The sequence below is a fragment of the Gopherus evgoodei genome, chromosome 3, assembly GCF_007399415.2.
Source record: "Gopherus evgoodei ecotype Sinaloan lineage chromosome 3, rGopEvg1_v1.p, whole genome shotgun sequence".
Lineage (NCBI taxonomy): Eukaryota > Metazoa > Chordata > Testudines > Testudinidae > Gopherus > Gopherus evgoodei.
The window spans coordinates 172,820,676-172,848,066 of record NC_044324.1 but is presented as its reverse complement, the minus strand read 5'-3'; the positions used below and the strand labels follow the sequence as shown (position 1 = coordinate 172,848,066).

The window sequence follows — 27,391 nt, the reverse complement described above, 5'->3', positions numbered from 1 at the left end:
TCCAGAGTAGAGCTGGACAGGAAGGTTGCTGTGCTCACACCTGTGCAACTGAAAATTATGTACATCCTGTAGGATCTGGTTCAGGTTTTTAATAATTCATCTGTGTGCCCTGTACAGACCCTTCTTGTAACAAGGAGGAGAGAGTGAGTGTGGTTCTCAGGGGATCCATTTTTCACTGAAACACAGCTAGCTCCAGCAGTATAGCTGAGACAGCAACATCTGCTTTTAAAGGTTTGTTATTGTCATAAAAGTGACACTGTTAAAACCATCCTGTTCTTATTCAATGAGTCTGCTCCCTATGGGTCTCTGAGTCACACTGGCTCATTTTACTGACTAAAGTTCATGTTTGTATCTGTTTCCAGAAATGGTTTCTTCTTTGAGTGCTTGCTCATGTCGATTCCATTCTAGGCGTGTGCATGCCACATGCACAGACCAAGAATGGAATGGAATGAGCAACACATCTCACAGAACAACAGTTACAAAAGGTCGATAACTCTTTTTTCTTCCACTTCCTGCTTGTCAGGGAACTTCATCCCTTCCCCTGGGGGAGGCCCTGGCCCCAGTGAGCCAGGCATGGGTCATTTCCAGCCTGGATTGCTGTACCATGTCATACTGAAGATGATGCACATCCTCCATCTGTTACAGAGCGTGGCTGCCTGCATTCTCTGTGGCTCAAGCTGCTAGGAGCACATTAGGCCCCTGTGCTACCATCCTGCTGCTGGCTCCCAATGTCAGTTTAAGGATTTTTCTTAGTAGAAATGATGTAAAATGCAGGAAGACTCTGGCTTGATTTTGAGATCCCAAGTGGGGCCTGCAACATTGACTGGGAAAGCGAGGAAGCGTAGCTCCCTGCAGTGTCATTTCAAAGCTCAGCCACTCTGAAGAGAAGCTGAAACAACACATGGAATAAGTTCTAGAAGGGACGTAAGAGCAGGGGGTCAGGTTTTGCTCTCTCCTACACATACCTCTCCCTGAAGTCAAGTTGCGTGAGTTCTGACAGCAGAATTCAACTCAGCACGTCATTACTGGCACTGTGAATAGGGTTGTATATGGACACAGCAATGCTTTAGAACTGAGTTAGAAAAACAGGCGTAAGAAAGGAGCTGGCTCTTGCAAGTAGGGACAATCGTCATAAATAATTTAAAAAACCTGTTCAGAAAACGCTCGCAGCTATCATTTTGGTCCTGGAGGAAAACGTGAGCAAGGCAGATAAAATGCTAAGCAGTGTTTTTACCATCTTGACAGAATGGTGCAGCTCTCATTTGTACGTGCAAATTGCAGAAAACAGATCCACATGCTTCATCTTATAAAACCTGCCAGAAAAGGGACATTGGGAAGGGAGGGGACAAAATCCTTGTATATTACCCTTATCTGGCCCAACATGACAAGTTGTATCTTGCCCAGAGTTTTGGTAGCATCATAGGAATTTTCCAGAAGAATGAAATGTCTGATCAGGGATCCTGCTTCCAATGCCTCTAGTTTCAAAGGAAGGTTTAAAACTTCATCCTGCACCTATTGTCTTTGTTTTATCCTGTTCTGGGGAGTGGGGAGGCGTGTTTTTTCCTAACCCCAGCTGGTGATCAGCTTATCCCCTTGAAGCGTGACAGCTGATATGCCCTTTTAATTTTTACCTAGCTAACGTAACATCAGATGCTATTCTTATTCAGACAAATGTCTAATCCATCTTTGTGTTCTCTGAGCTGGCTCTGCACAAAGGATATCTGAGCTGAAGAGAAACTGAGAACAAGCCAGACAGTGTCCCGATGCTGTGTGACTGATGTTACGGGGGATGCACAGTGGTAATTACAGGCTTTTCCTGCTGCAGTTTCCTGTTCCTTTGGCTGGTAAGTTAATGAGGATTTGGAATAATCCCTTAATGTTTTATGTGCATGTAACAATAATTAGTGTTATGAGAAATTAGGGCTTTAAAACTGCAAAATATTGACACAGCTTGAGGAAATTATGTGTTGCTCCCCCCCCCAAAATAAATAAAAGTGGTGTTCACCCATAATATATATCAAACAATTCCAGTTCAAGTGAGGTAGGAAGTCAAAACCGTCCCCAAACCATTGTGGTTTAGGAATTTGTTCTAAATACTACCAAGGAAACATCTTGTCTAAGAAAGCAAATCATGGAATAAACCAGAATCCTTATGGAACCTTTAGGACCTTACTGTGATGTTCTTTTCATACAGTAGCCGCAACGAAGACTAAAATAAGTACTACTTCCCAGCTCTCCCCATCCCACCTTCTCTTCCCTCCAACCTAGGGGCAATTGGTAGAATCAAAGTCCTGAATTGCACTGTAGTTGCTGAAACTTCCCAAATTTCCAGGTTTGGGATTTTAAGCAAATTCTAAGAATCTGACAAAAGCTTTAAATTAAAATAAAAATGTTTTAATTTTATCACATTTTCACTGGAAAACCCATTTCTGAAATTATTCTTTGTTGGCACCTTGCCAGAGTACTCGGCCCCAGAGTTGTACTTGCAAATGCCAAGCTAATACGAAGTTCTGCTCAGTACAGGATTTTGTGAAGAGGACTATACAAGGCTTGTCAATGTTCATCTTAAAAAGATCAACTGAAAAAACAGAACAGGCACATTACCATGCAAAGTCACTCACTTTTCGTTACAGCTGAGACTAAGAATCATATTTGAATCTGTAGACTCAAAGAGGCAACGTTTTTTGCATTTAGTTTTAGCTTGAAAACTCTTGAAATGTCATAAGTGTTTTGTAAACCCTCTGGAGCATTTTTTTAGTGGTTGTAAAATGACAAATCAAACTAATTATAGTACAAAAAAGGTCAAGAATGCTCATAAAAACTTTTAAAATCTTTTCATTCTACAGAATGATGATTTTGTTTGTTGAAAACATTTTGCCAAAATTCATATGGAAAACATCCAGTTTTTCATGGGGTGGGTGTTGGATTTTCAAGTTACTCCTCTTTCTCTTCCTTTCACTTTCCCCCCACGTTCACCCTAACCGCCATTCTTTCCCATTGTTTCTTTTTTTTTTTCCACCCCCACATTTTGCCACTTTAAAGGGAGCAGGAGGAGAGAAAAAACATGGAGGAAAACCCAAGAAATGAACACTGAAAATGCTGTAGTTTGGGGATTCATTAAAAAAAATGAAAAGACAACAACTCAGGAAAAAATGGGGGGAAAGTTAAAATTTCTACTTTTGAAAAATGCCATTTTTCAATTTAAAAATACTCAAGTAATTTCAATTAGTTTTATAGAGCCCCATGATTCTTTTGAGGTTCTCCTATCTCTGGCCTCTGCTCATCTTTGGCTTCTCTTCACATAAACTACAGTCTGTTTCTTCACTCCAATTTGGGAAGAATGTCAGGCATCCATCTGGCGAATTGTCTGCATAGCCTTCACCGCAGTGTGACATGCACTGAAATTAAGTTGTCTCTGTGTGACAGTGTCGAAAAGTATCTGATTTGTCTCCATCACTTCAAAGTAAAGGGGATCAAATCATGCATTGACTCTCATGCAGCTAACTTAATGGGCCCATATTTGTTAGCCTTGCTTTCTGCAGGCAGTGGTCATCCTATGAATGACGTTTCATCACAGGGACATAAACAGAAACCATGGGTGAATTGCTGGCTCCGCTGAAGTCAATGGCCATTGACTTCAATGGAGCCAGGATTTCACCCAAAAGGTCCACCCTACCCAAATATCAGTCAGTGAGCTTCACTGTATTTGGAGATACCTGCAACATCTCTACAGTCCCTTAATCTCATTTCCTTCTTTCCTCTTCATGAAAGAAGGGTGCTCTCTCTTTTTCTTTTTCTTTTTTTTTTTTTTTAAGATTGCTGGCACTCTACAGCCTGCCAGTCAAATGAATGCTCAGTAGGGAAGCCGAGATCAATCTGCAGTTCCCATGGGGTTACTTGAGGTGCACTTTTCTCTCATGGAAGTTGTACATTGGGTGATTTACCAGCTTTCTTTGCAATACACCTCAGTCCTGGTCTGCAGCATCCTTCTATTCCATTCATGAATTAGTCTAACCCAAACAGCATCTAGTTCTGCTGTTTTGCTCATTTCCACCTTTCGCACAAAGAGCTCTTTAGTTAAGGACATTTTGCTTTGGCATTGAACACTTTGGAAACTAGATGGATTTATAAACATATCAGGACAACTCACTGACCTTCCTTGGCTAAACAAATCCCTCCTCTCCTTAGGGAGGCAAGGCCTGTGGGATCTGAATTGAGGCCTGCCAACAGGACCACACAGTGGAAAGGAACCTGCCTTCCCAGTGGAGATGTTTGTGCCTTCAGTGAGTTCGCTCAGAACTTGGCCAACAAACCCTATGACTGTCCCAGGCAAATCAGGATATTCATTTACTCACTTATAAGATGCTTTTTATTTGGATGTCCAGAGAGTGGTGTCTAGTGGTTTGAGCAGGAAACTAAGGGTACACCTCCACAGCATGCGGCAGCCCGTTGCAGTGAGTCCCAGAGCCTGGGTCAACAGACTTGGGATTGCGGGGCTCAGGCTACCTGCTAAAAACAGCCATGTAGAAGTTGTGGTTTAGGCTGGAGCTCAGGCCCACTTCATGGGCTTCAGAGCCTGAGCTCCAGCCCAAGCCATTTTTAGCACAGTAGCCTAAACCCAGCAAGTCTGTGTCTGTTGACCTGGGCTCTGAGATTCACTGCCACTCGCTGTGTAGACGTACCTTTAAAGTTCCAGTCCTGGCTCAGGCACTGACTTTCCGTGTGATTTAAGGCCAGGCATTTAAACACTTGTGCCTCAGCTTCTACAGCTGTGCAATAGGATTGACAATACCCAACTGCAAGGAATTAATCCATGTTTGTAAAGTACTGCATAGGCATAAATTGCTGTTATTCCAGCCATACATGTTAAACTTGCATCTACTCAGCTGATGTACCCAGCATTCCAAAGGCATCCCAAACAAACACACACAAATCTCTTCCCTTCCTAGGGCAGATGGGGCAGGGGTCATGAAGGAAGGGAGATGAACAAATTTAAACCAGACCGCGCCCCCCGCCTTTATCCTTCAGGGCTCTGGTTCCAGAGGAAGCTGGGCTCAGGAGGCAGCTAGCTAATGTCTTTTACAATATGAAATACTCTTTATTTATCTTCTGTTTGGGCACAAACTCAACCCAACGTCCTGTTGGCCGCCTTAACCAACAGGTGTGTGCCTGGGAGTATTAGGGATTTCTCTACATCAATTCCCCAATCTCTTTGTTACTCGGTATGCTGCAGTATGTGGCCCTTTCATTTACCATAGACAGTAGCTGCTCACACTTTCTCTGAGCTCCTTATTCAAAATTGTTCTATTTTTAAAAATTGGCAGACATGAGCTCACCTAGTTCAAAGAGCGTCCTGGGTGTCAGGGTTTGCCTAAACACTGAAGATAGGAACCTGTGTGCTGGGGTCTGGCCCTTTCCAGACCATTCTAATGCTGTCTGAATAGAGAGGAAAGATGCTGAGAACTCTCCTAGAGCCTAATTCTACCTCTAGATATGTGCACATAACCCCCGTTGGAGTCCATTTTACCTGGGGTTAGTTGCATGTGTAATTAGCTGTTGAGGACAGTTTTGTTCTATGTTAGTTGGGTGCAGTTGCTGTTGAAGTCATGTGATCAAAGGCAGAATATGGCACTCGGAATGAGAAAAATTTCACCTTTAAACTCTTCCCCCCGAATCCCCCATCTCCTATGTTCTGAAAACAGCTTTTCTGTCTGTGATGTTACAGATTCCTCTCAAACGAAAGCTTGTGCTCAAATATATTTGTTAGTCTCTAAGGTGCCACAAGTACTCCTGTGCTTTTTCTCTCAAAGATGGAATCACATTATTTTGCATTCAGAGAGCACCCATCACCAGATCATCTCAAAGCACTTTGTGTTGATCAAAGCCATGTGAGAGTAGGGTGACCATATTTTCCTATGCTGAATACAGAACACCTGGTAAAATTACTTATATTCAAGTGAATTCAACAGCAATCAGTCAGAACTATGCAGTACAAACATTCAAATTAACATCAAGTTGACTGAGCCCCTGTTAAAAGAATTCAGCTACACAGTATTTCTTTTTACTTACCTTCTTATCTTTAAGGCTTTAGGGTTCACACGGGGAGAGGTGACACATACCCCTACCTCCCCGCAGGGGGAGAGGTGACACACACGCTTCCATACACCAGTCTCATGTGGGGGGTGACCGACCAACCGACCTGACCCTCCCTCCCTGTCTGGCACTCTCTGCCCTCCATGCTGGGCTGGGCCCCTGGGATGGACTTGCCTCCCCTGGTACCATGTCTTCCCAAGGCAACATGTGGGTGGGGGGAAAGGCACACAGGGTCACACCCCACCCCCCAATTTCTCCCAGGGTTCACACCAGAATGTGGCTAGCAGCAACCTTTTGGCACTACATGGGAGGGAAGAGCCGGGAGCTGCTTCCAGCCGCAAGGGAGAATGGGGAGGGAAGGAATGACCTGGCCCATGTCTTTGCAGAGTTTATTGCTTCTCCCTCCCCCCACCCGTGTGGCTGGAAGCAGCTTGTTCCTTCCCACCCACACAGTACTGAAAGGCAGCTAACACCTGCAGGCCGCTGCCGGTCACCGGCATAAGCCACCTCTGACTACAGCACAGACAGGAAGGGGTTAAGCCCTCAGGATATATTATGCACCAGGGCCCAATGAACTGGTCCAGAGAGGTGGCTTAGCAGGGGAGAGTACCTAGGGGACAGAGCAGCCCTACACTACATGGGGACAGGACCCAGGATGGGGCAGGGGAGGGACAGGTGAAGAGGGTGCTAAGCCCCTGCTGGAGGGGCTGCTGTGGAGCCTGCAGGGTTGGGGCAGGAACAGGCTGGAAATTGCTCCCACTCCAGAGCTTAGCTGAGGGGTGGAGAGTTGTGCGGGGCTTTGACACGTGCAGGGCTGAGCTCCTCCTGGTCAGCATCTCAGGGGCTTTCCTGGCGCGCTGGCCCAGCCAGAGGTTGGGGGGAAGGAAGAAGCCAGCCTGCCAACCAGGCTGTCGGTGAGCTGAGTGCTCCAACTATGGGCTGGGAGTGAGATATGCCCCGCTGGGGGGGATATGGAGGAGCAGCGGAGCTGGGTGGGGGGAGGATGAAGGGGCAAAGCAGGGAGGGGACAGTGAGAGGGGGAGCACGTAAAGGGCCACTGTGTGGACAGCTGAGGCAACACCTAACTGGCCGCTGCCTGGCACCTGCCTGCACCCACCAGCCACCACAGCACACAGCCAGCACCGGCTGGAAACAGGGCGGGAGGTGGGCCTGCTGGCTGAGAGCCAGCACGCAGTGGGGGCTGTGCTGATGGACCAGCAGGGGGAGCAGCAGGCCCCACGCGCTGCATCTTTGCCCCTCCACCAGCCTTATACACCCACCCCCATCGCTGGCGACTAGACCCCCCCACTCACTGCTGGTGGGCAGGCAGCTGGTGAGCAGGAATCCAGCCAGCAGCAGGACCCACCAGTACCCATGGGGAGTGAGAAAGAAAATACCGGACAATTTTCTCGTTTTTAAGAAAAAATCGGGATGCCTGCAGGAGAGCTTAAATATGGGACTGTCCCTTTAAAAGTGGGACGTCTGGTCACCCTATATGAAACAGCAATAGGGGCTGATTTATAAGCATTTAACAGAGTAGAAAAGGGTGGCCCACGGACATTAAGGGCCTGGGACACCCAGTGAAGTAAATAGGAGCTGGGGGCACTCAGCTCCTTTCAAACTTGGGCATCAAGGGCCAGATTTTAAAAGGCATTGAAATACCTAAAGATGTAGCTAGGCACCTGGTGAGATTTTCAAAAGCCTTTGAGTGCCTAATTCCCATTGATATCAAGATCCCACTTTTGCATCTTTAGGCACCTAAATACCTTTAAAAAAAACCCTGTCCCTAAGTGACTTTCCTGAGATCATACAGCGAGTCAGTGGCAGTCAGGAAAGGAGCTCTGCAGTTCTTGCAGTGACAGATATTGCAACCCCATGAAGTATCTTTGGGAACCATGTGGTATTTTAATTGAAAGCATGAAAAGCCATTATATTGGCTGGGCCAACAGTATGAGCTGTGGAATATTCATAGCCCTTTGTATCAATATAGGTGGTGTGTATGGTGGGGTTTCCTGCAGAATCTGGAATCACTAATGGCTGATTAATGCAAATTCCTTCACACCTGTTAGGCAAGAACTCAGCCTTTTAAAGCTTCACGCGGAAGAGAAGGCCATTGGCTGGTGATTACCTGTCACAGGAGGCCAAAGATCTAAGGCCCAAACCGTGTTAAACATTTGGACTGTCCCAAAGTGGTTCTGGTTCTTGATCTGAAACCTGCCATGAATTGGTAACATGGAGAGCAAACCCAGTTGAGAGGATTGAAAAACTGACACTGCCCAGAGCCCTGTTTGGAGTCAAGGGGGTGACCTCTGCTAAGCTTTTAGCATGTATCTAAGTTCCTTTATTTTCTTTGTAATACACTTGCCCTTAGAATAAATGTACCATGCTTTGTGAAGGCTGGTTGGGAACTGATGTACCCTGGAGAAAGAGTTAACCGCATGTGTTGGACACTGGTCAGCCTGCTGGAGCAATCACAGTGAGATACAAAGGAACTGCAAGCCTAAAACCATGGTCTGGAGGGAGGGGGATGCATGTCTCCAGCTAAGAGAGGTGACAGCTGGGAGCCTGAAACCTTATGTGAGTGCCCTCAAGGAAGAGCAAGGCAGAGGGGAGTTCAAAGGTGCAGTTAACCCTGAAACTGTGATTCTTGGCTCCCAAACCCACGTTCAATTCCCTTGGCTATTGTCCCTCTCCATCTAGTCCAGAGGTGAGCAAACTATGGCCCGCAGGCCAAATCCGGCCGTGAGGCCCTCCTGCCTGGCTCCTGACCCGGGAGGCTCGCCCCCAGTCCCTCCCCTGCAGCTTCAGCTCGCTCCCTCTGCCAGCACAATGCTCTGGGTAGTGGGGCTGCAAGCTCCTGGGGCAGCATAGCTGCCGAGCCTGGCCTGACCCAGTGCTCTGTGCTGCGTGGTGGTGTGGCTGCCTGTCCAGGTGCTCTGGGTGGCACGGCTGTAGCGCTGCCAGCCACTGGTGCTCCAGGCAGTGCAGTAAGGGGGCAGGGAGCAGGGGGGATTGGATAGAGGGCAGGGGAGTTTAGTGCGGTCGGGGGGGATAGGGGTCGGGGCAGTCAGAGGGTGGGGAACATGGGGGCAGGGTCCTGGGGAAGCAGTCAGGAAGGAGGGGGTGATTGGATGGGGCGGCAGGGGGCAGTCAGGAATGAAAGGAGAGGTTGGATGGGGCAGTGGGGGGCAGTCAGGGGACAGGGAGCAGGGGAAAATGGATGGGGCAAGAGTCCCAGGGGGACCATCAGGGGACAGGGAGGGTTGGATGGTGCATGAGTCCGGGGGGGGGCTGTCAGGGGGTGAGAAGCGGGGGGAGGGAAGTCAGAGAGGGAGCATTAGCTGGCCCATGCCTGACTGTTTGGGGCAGCACAACCTCCCCTTACAGGCCCTCCAGCCAAAAAGTTTGCCTGCCCCATTTCTAGTCCATCATCCCAGGTGGAGCGGTTACTGACAAAGATGACAATACACTATAATATCTAGCTCTTAGTGTAGTATTTTTCCTCAGTAGTTCTCAAAGCACTTTACAAAGCGGTCAGTAATATTATCCCCATCTTACAGATGGGGAAACTGAGACAAGAGTGGCACAGTAACTTCCCAAGGTCACTCAGTTGGTCAGTGGCAGATCTGGGAATAGAACTCTGGTCCCCTGAGTCCCAGCTCTCTCCATTAGGAAACACTGCCTTTAATACAAAAATAAAAGCAGAGATAGCAGCAGTGACCATGTTGTCATCCCCAGTCAGAAAGTAATTCTGGAAAAGTTGCCTTTAACTCTCACTATATTTCATGTGGCAGGTTTGACTGTTCAGGCTGCAGAACTCACCTACAGGGAGGAGAGCACAGAGTATCTTTTTAATTAACAAGATTTTTTTTAAATTGCTATTTACACGTTCCGCTCTTTGCCCTTTTTCAGCTGCAGGGCGATGTTCTATTTTAATGGCCTGGGCAAAGACTTGAGGCATGAGACTGCAGCCAACTCAAACAGGAATCCCTCCATTCTGAACAGAGAGTTGACTGATGATAATTGCTATCTTCCTGAGCCTTTAAAGATCTGCTCTTCCAAAGACACTATCTTATCTGAAAGCCTCTGGCTTCCCACATGAGGGTATAAACATCTCTCTGAGGCAAGGGAACCCTTTGACATTAGGAAAGTACAATTCAGAATAAGCCTAAGAGGCTTTTATGTCTAATCTTGCTAAGTATTCAGAGGCCATGAATGTCTTTTTATCCCAGGTTGTTGGGGGGTTGTTTTGGTTTTTATGTGGGAGCACATTGTGCTTGGTGTTTTACAGCTTCTCTGATGGGTTTTTTTAGCCAAGCTGCCAGCACTGTACTTGTTTGGTCAGTACTTGTGTATTTATCCAGAATCTTCAGCACATAAAACTAGCACTGTGTTAGCATGGCTTCCATGCAGCCAATTCTGCTAATATCTTAATGCTCTGACTAATGTGGCTTTAGTGTAAATGTTTTCTGATTCTAATGTCACACGTTGCTCAGGAGCAAATTTTGATGGCTTCCTTTGCTGGCAGAGGATGTTTTGTTAATTCACTGTCTTTCCTATTGTATTTTTTTAATAGGTGGCAAAGTTTTTATTCTTTTTCCATAGGGCTCAAGGATCCGGTCAATTAACAGAAACTTAAAAGCCTGTTGCATGTTTGTACAAACTGGTAATTTATTCATGTGATAGCTGAGGCCAAGGGTCTATGCTTGCCTCCCTCCAACCTTGGAAATCTCCTATTCCAGTGTGTTGCTGGAGTCCATTATGGGTCCCTCTGGATCCCTTTATTTGTCCCCTGTTTTACACCCTTCCAAACCCTCACGACCTTGTGTCACAACCACTTTCCTGAATGGGGCTGCATTCAAAGTCTGGCACAGATGCTTCTTCACTGGCCTCAGAAGCTGCTGATGTGCAGAATGATATGAGGCACTCACATCACATGAGCAACTGCCTGCATTCCTTCTGCAAAACTCCAGTCTGGTGGTTTGGGAGAATACTGGGAAGGAATCTCGTCCGCCAAAAGACAGTACAGAGCCTTGTCAGAAGCCTATCAAGCATATCAGTGGGAACCATTTAGAGATAAGACAAAGAAATTCCAGCATGAGATTTACCAGAATGAGAGAGGTGACTATCAGAGGTGAAAAGTATGAAGTTGTTGTAGCCCTATAGGTCCCAGGATATTAGAGAGACAAGGTGGGTGAGGTAATATCTTTTATCAGACCAACTTCTGTTGGTGAAAGAGACAAGCTTTCAAGCTTACACAGAGGTAATAAGTATCAGCAAAGGCTTTATTGCAAGCCAGTCATGACTTCAATTCACCTATCTTCACAGGGAGGAAGCCTGCAAGTTCTTCTTGTTTCCTATAACAATCAGAGGTAACTGCCAGACTGGATGTTTCCCTTCTTGTATTCCAGATGCACCTCAGGTGTTTTCAGTCCTTTCTAAGGGAGGATTTCTATATGGGATCCATCCCTTGTCTATAGGCCTCTCTCATTTATTCAAGCCACATATCTTCAGCAACCAGAATTAACCCTCCATTTTCAAACATTCGCTGATACCAGCTTCCAACAGGCTGATTTTTCTGTTTGGGGGAATGCACTGAAGATGCACATGGACAAAATCTGTTAGGAGAGTTCACCTAATCATTAAGTTGGAATATATGCCATTTGCACGGTGCTGTCCATGGGTCCAGCACTTTCCTATATAATCACTGTCCCTCCAATTAGGATAAATGGCTGTTTCTGGTTCATTACTGTCAAGTGTGTTATTAAAGTGCCATTTATATGTCATGCTGCTGACAACGGATCTGCACATTCCCCTTCCCCTAGAGTTGTTTCTAATTTCAGAAGCCTAGCAGAGAAGCTGGTTTACCAGGCCAGGTGTTACTAGCATCTTGTGGGCAAAATATTTTCTGGGCAGCTAGTTTTCCTGAATTGCGTGTGATGCGCTGATAGCGGGAAATGCACATTTCCTAATGTCCCTGAGGGTGAGATTTCTGAAGGCATTAGAATGATGGAAGTGATTTAAAGTAAATGCAGATGAGCTGCTTTTAGGAACCGCATTTCCTGCTGCTACCGTGGAAGTTCATGCATGGCTGTTGTAAGGAAAACCCAGAGAGTGCAGCCTATCTGTGCCAGTCCCGGCTGCTTTAGTACAGTAGCCAAAGTGATGATTTCTCTGCCCTCCTCCATCCCTCCCACCTAGCTACGGAACCAAATCCATACGAAAGGCCCCTTTCCAGAAGTACATGCCATGTGCTAGTCAGCCATGCAGTGGTGCCGGAATGGGAGGCCAAGGCCCTCCCACTTTTTGCCAGGGTGGACTCTGCCCTTCTTTCCCCTCTTCCCCCCTCCCATCCCCACTCCCCATCCAGGCCATCAGCTGGTGGAGCCTGGCAGGGGAGCCCCGACAGTTGTGGACCCTCCACCTGCGTGTGATGCAGGGGGCGCTGAGAGCAGCTCCCAGCCTGTGTCCCTGCCCCATGGGTCCTCCGCCCAGGCAAGTGGAAGGTCCATGCCGTGGCTCCTTACAGCTGCCTGCATGGTTCTTGCCATGGGCGGTTGGGGTAAGAGCCACTGTGCAGGCAGCTGTGGGGAGCCTGGGTCCCTCCACCTGCCCTGGGTCCCAGCCCCCCTACTTTTGGGCAGGCTTTGCTGCCCCTGCAGCCATGTGCACCCGGCACTCTATTTCCCACATGCTCCACCCAATCATCTGTGCTGTTGGACACTCTCGTGCTATAAACATGGTGCTGCAAGGGCAGGATTCTGGAGCATATCAGGAAAACCATGACTCAGCCGAAACAGATGCTCTCTGGGGAAGGGGTGGGGACACCAGACGGGCCGAAATGCTGCAGCCAGAGAAGGGAGATTTAAGACTGGTGAGTCACCCGAGTGGTCCCAGTGCTTTTCCAACAGTATCCTCTGTTGGATGTGGTGTCCTAGGCAGCTGCACCTAAACCACATCTGCAGAAGAAGCCATTGTGGTCATCCTTTATGCTGTGGGGCAAAGTCTACCAGCCTGAGATGTCAAGGACTGAGGCCCACCTGGTCCACCCCACTAGGAGCTAGCATAACACAGAACTTTTCAAGAAGCATTAAGAGTTTGGAAAACAAAGTTTGTACTTTTGCTGTAAAATGGAACTGCTCAGAATGAAATGAGAATGGATTTGTTTGGCTGAGGGCCTGGCTGAACTCCTGATTAATCTTTCCATTGATTTCAGTAGGAGTTGGGTCAGATCCCATTCAGATTATTGTTTAAAAAAAGCTGTTAGTCCCTTGTGCCTGATTCTCTTCTCTCTCAACACAACATGTGCCAGTCTGTCTCCCAAACAATCTCCTGGCAGCTCTCTCTGCTTCCTACCCATCTAGGTATTTCTGTAGCCCTCATCACTACAATATCTGTGCACCTCCCAAGTATTGGAAAACAGATATCATAATAAGCATCTCTCTCCTTTCCCAGCCTGTAAGAGAAATAGGCACAGTTAGTTTGTAGGATCTGTATGTGTGAGAGAGTGTGTGTGGCTGTGTGAAGAAATGGAGATGAATCTAAGTCAGAGAAATGAGTTTTGCGTTTAGCACTGCACGGGGTCAGTTCTGTGGTCACACTGATCTCTTGCAGGAGTTCTACAAACAACCTAAATAGACCCTCTATATTGCTTTTCATTTTCCCAGCACTGTACTAATTGAAGCATCGGCACTACCCACAGTCACAAAGGAACCATTTCCACAGGCCTCTTAGGAAACTTCCCAACCTGGCAGCTCTGGTCAGCACCGTTGACTATCCGGTTGGCAGTGCTGTGCAGTGGTGCTGGCAGGCTCCCTGTTAGCCTCCACGCCGCGCGGCTCCTAGGAAGCAGCCAGCATGTGCCCCCTCCGGCTCCGGCGTGTAGGGGCAGCTGGGGGCTCTGCACACTGTCCCCACCTCAAGCACCACCCACGCAGCTCCCATTGGCTGGGAACCGTGGCCAATGGGAGCTGCAGTGGTGGCGCCTACAGATGGGGCAATGCACAGAGCAGCCTGGCTGCACCTCCACGTAGGAGCTGGATGGGGGACATGCCGCTGCTTCCAGGAGCTGCTTGAGGTAAGCGCCGCCTGGAGCCTGCACCCAGCCCTGATCCTCCTCCCACCCTCTGAACCTCTCAGTCCCAGCCCAGAGCACCCTCCTGCACCTCAAACCCCTTATCCCCTGCCCCACCCTAGAGTCTGCACCCCCAGCGAGAGCCCTTGAACTCCCAGCCAGAGCCCTCACACCCTCCTGCACCACAACCCCCTGCCCCAGCCCAGAGTACCCTCCACACTCTGAACCCCTGCACCCCAAATCCCTCATCCCTGGCCCCACACCAGAGCCCTCTCCATATCTCGCATCCCAACCCTCTGCCTCAGCCTGGATCCCCCTCCCACACTCTGAACATTTCATTTCTGGCCCCACCCCAAAGTCTGCAGCCCTAGCCAGAGCATCACCAGCTCCCATACCCCAGCCCCCTGAGCAAGCCCACTGAAAATGAGTGAGTGATGGTGGGGAGAGTGAGCAACAGAGCCGGGGAGGAGGGGATGGAGTGAGTAGGGCAGGGCCTCGGATCAGGGCGGGGTCTTGGAGGAGGGGCGGGGTAGGGCAGGGGTGTTTGGTTTTTTGCAAGTAGAAAGTTGGCAACCCTACCAAACACTGTGCTGGTCTAGATCTTGTCTGGGAGCATGGCCTTCTGGGAGTGAATGTACTTAGTGAAACTGCAGCATGGGGGTTGTCATAACCTAGTCCCAGATTTGGACCTTAGCGTCCAAAATATGGGGGTTAGCATGAAAACCTGCAAGCTTAGTTACCAGCTTGGACCTGGTAAAGCTGCCACCACCCAAAAAATTAGAGTGTTTTGGGCCACTCTGGTCCCCCCAAAAATCTTCCCTGGGGACCCCAAGACCCAAATCCCTTGAGTCTCACAACAAAGGGAAATAAACCTTTTCCCTTCCCCCCTCCAGGTGTTCCTGGAGAGATACACAGAAGCAAGTTCCGTGAATCTAAACAGAGGGATTCCACCCTCCCCGTTTCCAGCCTTGGAAAACAGAAGTACCGAGAGCTAATCTCTCTTCCCCCCTCACCCAGAGGGAATGCAAAGTCAGGCTAGTAAATTGAACACACACAGATTTCCCCCTGACTTCTTCCTCCCACCAATTCCCTGGTGAGCACAGACTCAATTCCCTGGAGTTCCCCATTAAAGAAAAACTCCAACAGGTCTAAAAAAGAAAGAAAAATACATAAAAATGGTCTCTCTGTATTAAGGTGACAAATACAGGGTCAATTGCTTAAAATAAATATGAATAAACAGCCTTATTCAAAAAGAATACAATTCAAAGCACTCCAGCAACTACACACATGTAACTACAAAAAAACAAACCTATCTTTTTGTACTTACAACTGGGAAACAGAAGACTAGAAAGCAGAAAATAGAGAAATCCTTCCCATAGCCGAGAGAGACACAGGCACAAGACAAAGAACTCAGACACAAACTTCCCTCCACCCAGACCTGAAAAAGTCTGGTTTCCTGATTGGTCCTCTGGTCAGGTGTTTCAGGTTACTTCTTTCCAGGTGTAAGAGACATTAACCCTTAGCTATCTGTTTATGACAGGGGTGTGTGTGGAACGCAGCATCTTCTTCCCTTTGGCAGAACAGCCCAAGGGGATGAAAGCAGGGGAGATCCAGGTATTATTCCCAGTGCTACCACTGTCTTGCTTTTGTGTCCTTAGGATAGCAACATAATTTGCCAGTACCTCAGTTTTCCTAACAATAGGGATATTTGCTTACTGTTGTGAAACATGGAGATCTTTGGGTGAAAAGTGTCTGTTTCACTGACGGTTACTAGAATGGCTGGCAAAACACACAGTTTTTCCTATCCAACAGATGGTTACCACTATAAATGGAGGAATCTGGGCTGTTTCTCCTAACTTCAGTATCACCCTCTTTGTTTTTTCCTTTCTGTTCTGAAGAACAGCTCTCCTCCTGTAATACCAGCCTGGATTTCTTTAAATAGAGGTGTAACACAGTGAAATGTTATTCAGCCATGAAACATTATTCTTCAAGGTCCCTCTTTTGAGGTGTCCCCTTCACCACTTATACATCACAGCCCTCATATGCCTCTTTTTAGATTTAGGCTCTAACTTTCTTGGTGAGCAGACAAATCATAGCCTAATAGAGTTTGCTAGTAAATAGGAAACATCCATTGCTTCTCTGCAGTGACTAGAAGAAGGTGGCAATGGTTTCAAGGGAGAGCGCATTCTGGAAATCCATCTGGGGACTTGTAGTAGCACTTCACCATAGGGTTTTGCTGGGGTGGGATCTCTGGACTGAACATGAATTACAAGTCAATGTATTAACGCCCACCACTTCTTCAGAGTCTCCAGATGTAATCAGATTGCATATTGTTCTGGCAAGGCAAGGCAAGGCATGAATCATAAATCGCACTAATTTATTTCTGGTGATCAGGGGCTAGGCGGTGAGAAGGGAAGCAGTCATGAATTGCTGACAGACTTACTTTCTGGAGACTTCATGAGAAGGGAAATAAAGATACTAAACAGATGAATCAGAAATGTTCTGATAAGGAAAGGAGTATTGCACTTTCTGTCCTCTGGCATCTAAGCAGAGGCAAAGCCTAAATACTTGGGAATCAAAGTTTTTAACTCACCAGACACTACCTTGTCGACTGCATTTGTTTCTAGCATGTGTAGTATTAGAGGGAAAAGAAATGATTTTAAATGGGAGATCATTCTTTCCATTCTCCACTAAGGCACTGGCTGCATTGCAGGCTGTTTGGCAGCCATCTAGAACAGTGTTTCTCAATTGGTCTGAGGCATTGAAAATGTTATTACAATCTAAAGCAAATATGACCTTGCTCCCCCACTCCCCACACACCCTTGTCCTTCAAGGTCAATTAGCTTCTGTCAGCATCTCAAGAAACCCACACAAATACATTATCTAGGCTTATTGTTATCATTGATGTATTTTTAAACTTTTTTACAGTAAATGAAAGGGGGGTGTCACAAAATGTTTTTGACTTAGAATAAAAGGTCACTAACCTGCAAAGATTGAAGAAATTGATCTAGACAGCTATTGAGTCTCTATTGCAGAGAAGCCTGAATCAAGCACATAGGTGCAAAAACTCCCAAGGTTTGTGGTGGTTCAAAGTCCCAGTGTAAATACTGAGACTGGGGGCACATCTCCAGCCTTTATTTTAAGCCAGAATAAAACCAAGTGTTGCTGTTCACAGGTTGTGCTGCATGCACTCTGCTGTCTTCACTGTGATTGATATTCCTGTGGCAGAGCAAAGCTTACAGCAGAGCTAGGAGTTAGATGCAAGACTCTATGCCTTAGCATCTTTTTTCCAAAGAGAAGCCCAATTTTAGTGTGTTGGCCAATCAAACATGGTCATCAGGCCCCATTAGTTTATATATCCTGGAACTTGAAAGGTGAGGGACCCAGCCAAAGGTTCCTGGGTTCAAACAAGACGTGCTACCTTGTCATGCCAGTGACAGACCGTCAGCAGGAGGGAGGAGAACTCCAACAGGAGTCTAAGAGCCTCAGGAGGTTCACAGAGAAAGAGAAGCTGCTTCTCCAGCACATGGAGTTGAGCTCACACCTCTCCAGCCACACTCCTCCCCATCTTCTTGTTGCAGAATTATGGAGAAGCCAAAGTTTGGAGAGTCGCATTTTCTTGAATGAAGAACTTGGTGAATTCTGAGCTTGGCTGAGAACCAAAACAAACCACAACCATGTCAGAGCAAGAACATCCATGTACGAGGCCAGAAAGTGCAATCTTTGTACACAAGAACTGTAGCTGGGCTCTGAATAAAACCCAGGGGTCTTCAGCAAGGCTCCTCCTCACCACTGTCTCTAATGCATATTGAGTATGGGCCTGTGGAGGGCCTACCTTGGGGCACCGGAGGTAGCCCCAGAAAAAATTAAAATAAAATCAGAGTCAAATAAATCCACCTTCAATGCAGCCTTAGATGCTATTCACAGCTGTCTGTTCTAACCAGATACCTCTTCTGTGAAGGATCCAGGTGGCGGGAAGGGCCCCAAATGCTTCAGCAAGGTCTCTGTGATGCAGCACTGATGGGTACCTCCCTAGCAGCCTTGAGGGCCTGAGCACATGGAGCGCTATGGTAAGTTACAAGGCCCTACCTAAACTGTAGACTTAGACTACAGGAGACTAATTTAGCTTATCCACGAATGGCAATGGCTGCTGCTTAATCAGGCCAGCGTTCATTGCGTTGCTTGAATGCTTCCCAAAGTAGTTAGTGGTGTTTGACCCAGTGTTATGGGTGAAACCCTAAACTGTGGCCTACTGGTTGATTAGAGAAGAATAAAGACTAAAGAAAATGGAAATGTGGCCAGTGTCCCTTTTAGACTTGAGTTTTTATACAATCCAGTAGTTTGTTGTTTAAAATCTCTAAACTTTTAAGTGGTTTCACCTTACCCAGTACAGACACTTTATCAGCATAATAGGCTATCCCTAGGGTGTGTCAGTTAAAAGGATCGTGGTGCATTCCTCAGGTGCCATATTAGGATCTACACTAAAGCATGGCAGAAAAATTATAATACCCTGGCTGCTGGCTGGTTTGTTGTTCTTCCTTAAACCTATTATTACTACACAATCTAACTGCAGCCCCGGCATCTACATGGCAGATTTTAGGACCACAGTCTATCAGGATAATCTCTTGAATTTATTTTACCATGATTTGGTCATACAGAGAAGGAACCAAACTCTTTTAACCATGAACTTTACAGTGCTGCACCATCCACAAAACGCAGTTTGGTCCCATGCCACCCATACAGCTAGTAACAAACCCATCCTCTAACACAATGAAAATGTCTGTATAGCCGGGCCCTCACTCATTATGCAGTACAATGCAGTCGGGGCAGAAAGACAGGCCTGTTGTTTGTACACTGAAATGGCTGACTCCACCCCTAATCGCCTACCTCATCATGGAGACCTAGTGGCTTATTGGAGCTGTTTTCCGGTCACCAATTGAACATGGAATAAACGTAGATCTCTCTCCCCTAGTCTGAAGGGTAGCTGTTCCTTCCCCACATGTTCTGGCTGCACACATGTCCTGGTGAGGAAATACAGTCATACTGCCAAGTCCTCTCAATATTGTAAAATTCCCAAACCCAGTCTGTCTGAAAATAGACCATGGCTGTGAGCAAATTCCTGTTTTTTTAACAGCTCTCTGATGTGTGTGTGTGTTGGTGTATGAATGAAGTTGTAGATTTTTTTTTTAAGTATCAAGAAGGCACATGTGTATATACTTGAACAAGAATATTATGAATGAGCCTCTTCAGAGACAAACACTGATGAAAAGGACACTGTTAGTACAACTGACCACAGAAATATGAGAAAATACTCTGACAGGAAAACACAAGGGGAGCTGTTTCCTATTGACCAGCATTATTTTCTTTTTACGTTGCTGGTAAATAGGAAAGATTTTCCAGTTTTAGCAGAACACTGAAATAGGTAGTGTTTGTCTTGGGTGAATGTTCTTCTTAATGTGAACTTGAGTGATGGTGAAATCTGCTCTCAGTGAAGTACTTGTATCTCATCAGGGCCGGCTTTATTAACTGCAGTGCCCGATTCAAATACTCCGCGGTGATCTGGGGCTTTGGCGACACTTCAGTGGCACGGGGTCCACTCCAGGTCTTCCATGGCACCAAAGGACCCTCCGCCACCGAAATGCCGCCGAAGACCCCCAGAGTGGACCGCACCAGGTGAGTTAAAAATAAAAATAAAAAGGCGCAGGGCCCTGGCATGATTGTGACGTGCCTATCTTTATTCTACACGTGGGTGCGCATGTGTGCCATGTGCCTGAGTCCGAAAGTTTCTCCAAGCAGTGTCCGTTGACTGGTACTTGTGCGGTATCTCCCCTCATACTCCCAACTGAGGGCATAAGGGGCAGTACAGGTTGACACCTCTCCAGTTCCCTCTTACTGTAATCAAGTCTGAAGCAGAGGGGAAGGAGAGCGCGTGGTGGAATACAGATAGGGACCACACACCTCGAAGAACCTCCAGTCTCAGTAAGTAATCTCCTCTTCTTCTTTGAATGCTGGTGCCTATGTGAATTCCACATATGGGTGACTTGTGAGCAGTGATTGGTGTGGAGGTGGGTGTGAGAAGGCTGGTGGCAGAGCTGTTTGTAATACAGCCCTTCTTATTCCTGCATCTGCAGCTATTGCTTGAGTCAGGGCATACTGTGCAGTAAATGTATAGAAAGATCGCCAAGTTGCAGCTTTGCAAATGTCCTGCAATGGGACATCCGATAAGGATGCCGTGGAGGTTGCTTGCACTCCTGTGGAGTGAGCTGGAACATTCCCAGCAGGGGGATGTCTGCTATCCTGTAGCATTCTAATATGCATCCTGAGACTTGCATAGAAATTCTCTGTGAGGATATGGATTGTCCTATTGATCTTTCTGCTATGGTGACAAAGAAGCTCAGAGACTTTGTAACGGCTTGCTTCTCTGCAGGTAGAAAGCCAGGGTGTATCTGATGTTAAAGTAGTGCATTTTCTTGTCCTCAGGAGAGGCATGAGGTTTTTGAAAAAATACAGGTAAGGGAATTAATTTGTTGATATGGAATTTGGACACAATCTTGGGGAGGAAAAAGGAGAGTCTGTCATATGGCCACTAGCTCTCTGACCCTTCTGGCCAAAGTGATGACTACCAAGAATGCCACTTTCATGGAGAGGTGGGTCATGGCACAGAATGCCAGAGGCTCAAAGGGTGGCCCTGGGAGAGTTGACAGGACAAGGTTAAGGTCCCACTGGGGCATGGTTTGATGACTGCTGGGAAGGTTCAGCTCAAGCCTTTCATAAAGCATACTGTTGTCGGGTGCGTGAAGATAGAGTGTCTCTCCACCAGGGGAAGGAAAGTGCTAATCGCTGCTAATGTACATACAGCAAGCTAAAGGCTAAACCTGATGTTTTCAGGGTAAGGGGATAGTCGAGGATAACTGCCATGCCCACCATGATGAGAGGGAATGGTGGTGGTGGCGCACCCAAATTGAGAAGCAGCACCATTTAGACCAGTAGCATGTTCTGGTTGACTCTTTCTTGCTTTGGTTAAGGCTCTCCTGGCCGAGCATGAGTTTGCTAGATCCGACACCTATCCAAACATCAGGCTGGGAGGTGGAGTGAGCTCGGGTTGGGGTACCTGAGCCTGTCGTGGTCTTATATCAGGAGATCTGGCAATAGGCAGATCCTGATGGGTGGGGGTGTGGACAGTTTTAGATCAGTGAACCAGAACTGGGCCAATAGGATGCTAGAAGGATCATGGTAGCTGTGTCTCAGTGAATCTTCCAGAGAACTTGTGGTATGAGGGGAATATGGGGGAAGGTGTATTGGAGGTCACCCATCCAGGGAAGCAGGAAAGCATTGTCCTATGAGTCACTGCCTATAGCTCCCCTGGAGCAGTACATGGGAAACTTTCTGTTAGTCTGGGATGCAAAGAGAGGAGTACCCCACTATGCAAAGATGATGGTCAGAACTGTGTAGTGTGTTTTCCATTTGTGGTCTATGTAGAGACTTCTGCTTAGTCTGTCTGGTAGGGAGTTCTGAACACCCGGGAGGTATGTGGCCTATGTGGTAACCTGATTTGTGACACACCAGCTACACAGCCTGACTGCCTCCAGGCAGAGGAGATAAGATCTTGCTCCTCCGTTTGTTTATATAGACCACCGCAGTGATATTTTTTGATAGGATTTGAACATGGAGGGAATGTATGCGGGGAAGGAAGGCCTTGCAGGCTAGGTGGACTGTTCCGAGTTCCAGCAAGTTTATATGCAGCTTGGCTTCCTGTGGTATTCCCATACCTTGAGCTGCATTGCAGTCCAGATAAGCATCCCATCCTCTCAGGGAGGCATCCATCATGATGGTGGCCCTTGTTATGGGAGGGCCGAAGGGGGTCCCCACCATGATCTTGGTCAGGCTGGACCACCAAGCAAGAGAGGTGAGAGCTCCTGAGGGAATGGTGGAGTCAATGAGGTCCCTAATCAGCCAGTAGGTTGAGTGGAACCAGGCTTATGGGTACTGCAAGTGAAGCCTGGCAAAAGGTGTCACATAGGTGCATACAGCTATATGGCTCAATAGGGAGAGGCATTAATAATGATTAATATATAGAGAGATACCTATCTCATACAACTGGAAGGGACCCTGAAAGGTCATTGAGTCCAGCTCCCTGCCTTCACTAGCAGGACCAAGTACTGATTTTGCCCCAGATCCCTAAGTGGCCCCCCGCAAGTACTGAACTCACAACTCTTGGTTTAACAGGCCAATGCTCAAACCACTGAGCTATCCCTCCCTGATGCACCACTGTGCAGGGATTGTGGGTAATGCAAATGATCAGGCTGCTCATTGCATAAAATTTATCTGTTGGAAGGAAAGTTTGTGCCAAGACCGGTCCAACCTTGCTCCTATGATATGTAACATCTGTGGGGGTGACAAAACAGACTTGTCTTCATTTATGCAGATCCTAAAGAGACAAGGAGGCATCAAAGAGTCTCTATTGCAAAGACAATTTCTTGTTGGGAATGTCCCACCAGAAGCCAGTCGTCTAGGTGTGGGAACATCATATATCCCAGGTGACACATCTGGGCCACTAATACTGAGAACACTTTCATGAATACCCTTGGTGCTGTCACAAGACCAAATGGGAGGATGCAAAACTAGTGGCATTGCTGTCCAATCTTGAATCATAGGAATTTCTTGTGTGATGGGTGAATGTCCACATAGAAATGAGTCCTTCATGTTGAGAGCTGTGAACCACAGCCCCTTCTGGAGGGCAGGGATTATTGATGCCAGTGTAATCATCCTGAATTTCAGCTTCCTGATGAAAATATTGAGCTGTCGAAGGTCCAGGACGGGTCTCTGCCCTCCACCTTCCTTGGGGTCAAGGAAATATGGGGAGAAGAACCCTCTTCTCTGGTATTGGAGCAGGTTGCTCTCTATTGCTCCCTGGTGGAGTAAGGAGTCTGCCTCGTGTTGAATGATCAATTGGTGGGAAGGGTTCTCCAGGGAAGCCACGTGGGAGGCTTGTGAGGAGGGAGGGAAAGGAACTCCGTGGAGTATCCATGATGGATAATCTCCAGAACTAAACCGTCCATGGTGATCTTGTTCCAAATGTGGGTGAAGGTGAATCTCCTCCAAAGATGATGGGTGGCAAAGTAGGCAGCATTGATGGTGGTGCATGGGTCTTGACCCGTATGTCAAAAATGGCCTCAGGCCCATGGTTGGGAGTAAGTGGATGATGTGGTAGTGGTTGGGGCTGGGATCTTGGTCGCTTGCAAAAAGATTCAGGTGGACGTTGGTAGTTAAAGAGACAGGAGAAAGGTGGCTGTGGTCTCAAGGGCTGGTTTTGATGTTTTCTCCTGAGGCTGGAATGTAGGTCCCCAGGGACTTCAGGGTGGATCCTGAGTCCTTCAGGGAATGCAGAGACTCATCCGTCTTTTCATTGAAAAGATTGACCTAGTCAAAAGGAAGGTCCTGTATAGTATTTTGGACCTCCTTTGGGAAGTCCAATGATTGGAGCTAACAGTCTGTACACATGATCAGCCCTGTGGCCAAGGCCTGGGATGCAGTATCAGCCACAGCCACTGCGGCCCAGAGAGCTGCCTTTGCCACTAGCCTCTCCTCATCCACCATGGCCCGGAACTGGGCTTGATCTTCCACAGAGAGTTTGTCTTTGAACTCTGCCAGCCTGGTATAAGTATTAAAGTCATACTTAGCCAACCTGGTAGTTGGCTATACGAAACTGAAGGTCTGAGGAGGAGGAGACAATCCTGCCCAGGAGATCCAGCCTCTTCGACCCTTTATCTGGTACCGGATTTCTGCAGGTACTGCCGAGCCCTTTCCACAGCTGCGTGCACTACCAGTGAATTAGGGGTAGGGTGTGTAAAGAGGAAATCAAGTCCTTTGGCCAGCACAAAATAACATCTCTTGGCTCACTCTGGGGTGGGGACACATGATGCTGGTGCATGCCAGACCATGCTGTCTGGTTCCAGTATGGCCTGTTGTAGGAAGGGCCACCATGGATGGTCCCTGTGGCTGTAAGATGTCCAGGAGACAGTGCTGGAGGTCCTGGACCAACTCCAGTGGGATTTGCAAGTCAGTCATCACCCACTGGAGCAGATCTTGATATTGTTGGTGGTCATCTGGAGGAGAGGGTGGCAATGGGATGAGAGTGTCATCTGGTGATGAGGAGGCTCCAGTCAGAACTAGTGGTACCAGCTCATCATCTTCCTCCTCATACACCAACAGAACCAGCAGACAAGAGGAGGAAGAGCAGTAGGACTCCTGCGATGTTGCTGGGTGTCTGCTATAAGGGTCTCTGGGTCCCCAGTATGGCCATAGGGAAGATCTATTTCTCCCCTTGGGAAGTGATACCAGGAGTCCCAGCCTGGGGATGGGGTCATAGCCAGGTGGAGAGGGTTACTGAGGCTCTGTCTGAGCTCCTGAGCCAGGTTGGAGACATTGGTGAGACTATCTTCTCTGAGTCTGATGGTGATGCTGTTGGTTCCCGGAGGCCCCCTCTGAAGGATAGATAAGGGGAGTCTCTCCTGAAACTGTAGCAGTGGTTCCTCCTCTGGGATAGGAACATCCCTGAGAACCATTGGGTCCGACAGAAGTGGAAACTGTGGATAGGGGAGGAAGACCTCCTTCAGTGTCAGAAAAGTCTCCATACGGGCTGGAGTCTGCAGGGTTTCCATCGAGACATGGAAGGAACCCAGTTCGACTTCCATAGCTAGCTGGTCTCCATATTGCCAAAGCGGTACCTGTGATAGATTTGGACTGTGGATGAGATTGGCCTGTCTGTGTGCCCTGGTACCATGGTCACTGTCTGATTCCTCGTCTTCACCTTCCCTTCCAGTTGGGGGAGCCTTTGGCACCAGTTCCATAGTATCCGTACATGACATTTCACCCAACCTGACACAGCTTGGGAGGGAATGCGCTTCTTGTGGGCAGTCCACTGTGGGGATCTGCCCTTCATGCTCATGAGAATGTTTCTTACTGTCATGGGGAGCCCTGTGTTCTTAGTCCTTGGGCTTTGGGACAGTGGCTGCGCTCCATGGCTCATGCTTTGAGGGGCACTGCTGGCCAGCTGAGACCTATGTACAAAGGGTCTTCCTGACCAGGATCAGAGCTGGGCCTCATCAGGTGCTCCCTCAGCCTGAGCTCTCAGGCTTCTCTGGTTCTGGATGGGAAGGACTTGCAGATGATGCACTTCACAGAGATGTGTACCTCACCCAGACAGTAAAGGCCCCATTGATGTTCATCACTAATGGAAAAGGAGTGAGAGCAGAAGACACAGTTCTTGAAGCCTGGGACCCTGGGCATAGTCCCTGGGGTAAAGAGGGCTTCCCCCCAACTGGAGGTGCAGGGTTTTCTTACACTATACTAGACTATGTATACAACAAAGATATCTAAATAGCAAATATATACAAAAACTCTTTTAGAGATTAAAAGAGCGAAAGAGGACAGGTTTCAACTCAGACTATGTGGCAGAGGGAACTGGAGAGATGTCAACCCACACCGCCCCTTCTAAACTCGGTTGGGAGTATGGGGGAGATACTGCCCAGGTGTGGGTCAATGAACACTGCTTGGAAAAACTTGCATCTTCAGGCACATGGCACACATGGTACTTGTGTGTAGAGTACACATAGGGACCAGCACTGGAAAATGAAGCTTCAGTTATCACTAATGTTACCACTTTGTTCTTTTTTTTTTTTTACTATAGGCTTTAACACTGAGGATATTCTTCTGGCAATTGAGCGGTGGAACTCAAATGTTCAGAATCTCTTGAGTCTAACACAGGACTGGAGACTGTATGGAGGCAAGTTCTTCTCATGTGATTTGTTACTTCCATTCCCAGTCAGAATCTGGGACAGGAGAACTGCACACACATAGAAACAATGGGAGGAAGAGGGAGGAAAACTACTTGATTTTTTTCAAATGTTAGAAAAAGTTCAGCTTGGGTTCATGACTGTGACACCTGGGGGAAGGTTCAGGAACTTAAAGGAAGGAACTCCAATTTTATTTAAACTAAACTGGCTCTACTGTGCCTCACTAGAGTCTATTCTCCAGCAAGTCAGATTCCAAATTATTCTTGAATTGAATTTTGAAGATACAAGCTAGTGAATATTGTCACTCTAGTTAGCTTTGTATTGATCTATATCTGAATCATCTCATCTCTCTAGATGTGTCCCTACAAAGTACCAAGCACCTTCTTGGAACTGTTGGGCACTCTCCTCCCCCATTGGCTTCTGCTCAATTGGGCCACCTGGGGTTGGTAAGTAGGGCAATTTGCCCCAGGCACCGCAGGGGCCCCCACAAGAGTTCTTTGGGGGCCCTGGAGCGGGGTCCTTCACTTGCTCCGGGGGCCCTGGAAAACTCTCGTGGGGCCCAGGCCCCCGGAGCTTCTTCCACTCCAAGTCTTTGGCAGCGGGGGGTCCTTCCGCCCCGGAGTAGAAGGACCCCCTGCCTCCAAATTACTGCTGAAGTGTCGGGTCTTCGGCGGTAATTTGGTGGCGGGGGGTCCCTGCCACGGGTCTTCGGGGCACTTCGGCAGTGGGTCCCGGAGCAGAAGGACCCCCCCGCTGCCAAATTACTGCTGAAGTGGGGGCCCCCTGCCGCCAAAGACCCAAGGCCCCCTGAATCCTCTGGGCAGGTATCTGGCTGGAACTCGCATGTAACCTAGTGCCATCAGATCCACTAGAAATGTCAGGGCTACTCTTTCATTTTAAAAAAGCAATGGCCTGTTTTTCGAAGTTGCTAGTAGCCGTGGCCTGCAGTGACTTCAGATGACATTGTGAGTGCTCAGCACTTCTGAAAAAAAGGCCCTAAGTTTCTTGCTCCTTTCCTTGCAACTATAGCCTTCAAACTAGAAAACGAATTGAAAACAATGGCCAAGGATGCCTTGATTTTGGAGAGGACCCCAGATCAGTTTGCAGCTGTGACAGAATATACCTCTCAATAGTTACACTCAACATACACTTTTTAAATAATCTTTGTACATAGTATGCCTAGTAAGGTATCGTTTGAACACTCATAATTTTCCAGTCAGTATCGTCCTGGTAAAATATGAGTGTCAATATTGTATGTGATGTTATCAGATTCCTCTGTATGATATTAACACACGTTCCAAACCCCACAGCCCTACCCAGGCAGAAGTCAGGTCTGTCCTAAACAAAGGAAGGAATGTATGCTTTTCTTAATTTGCATTTAAGCAGTAAAGAGAGATATTATCATTATTGGGGGGAGGAATAGCTCAGT

General features: G+C 47.6%; 1 long non-coding RNA gene across 1 annotated transcript; it reads left to right on the top strand.

The window, feature by feature from the left end:
* Positions 1-1,454: 1,454 nt before the first annotated feature.
* On the top strand, positions 1,455-19,783 carry LOC115648995. The gene is made up of 3 exons (XR_003999709.1): positions 1,455-1,844; positions 18,129-18,237; positions 19,679-19,783. It is a non-coding gene; the product is annotated as an uncharacterized LOC115648995 (long non-coding RNA).
* The last annotated feature ends 7,608 nt before the right edge of the window (positions 19,784-27,391 follow it).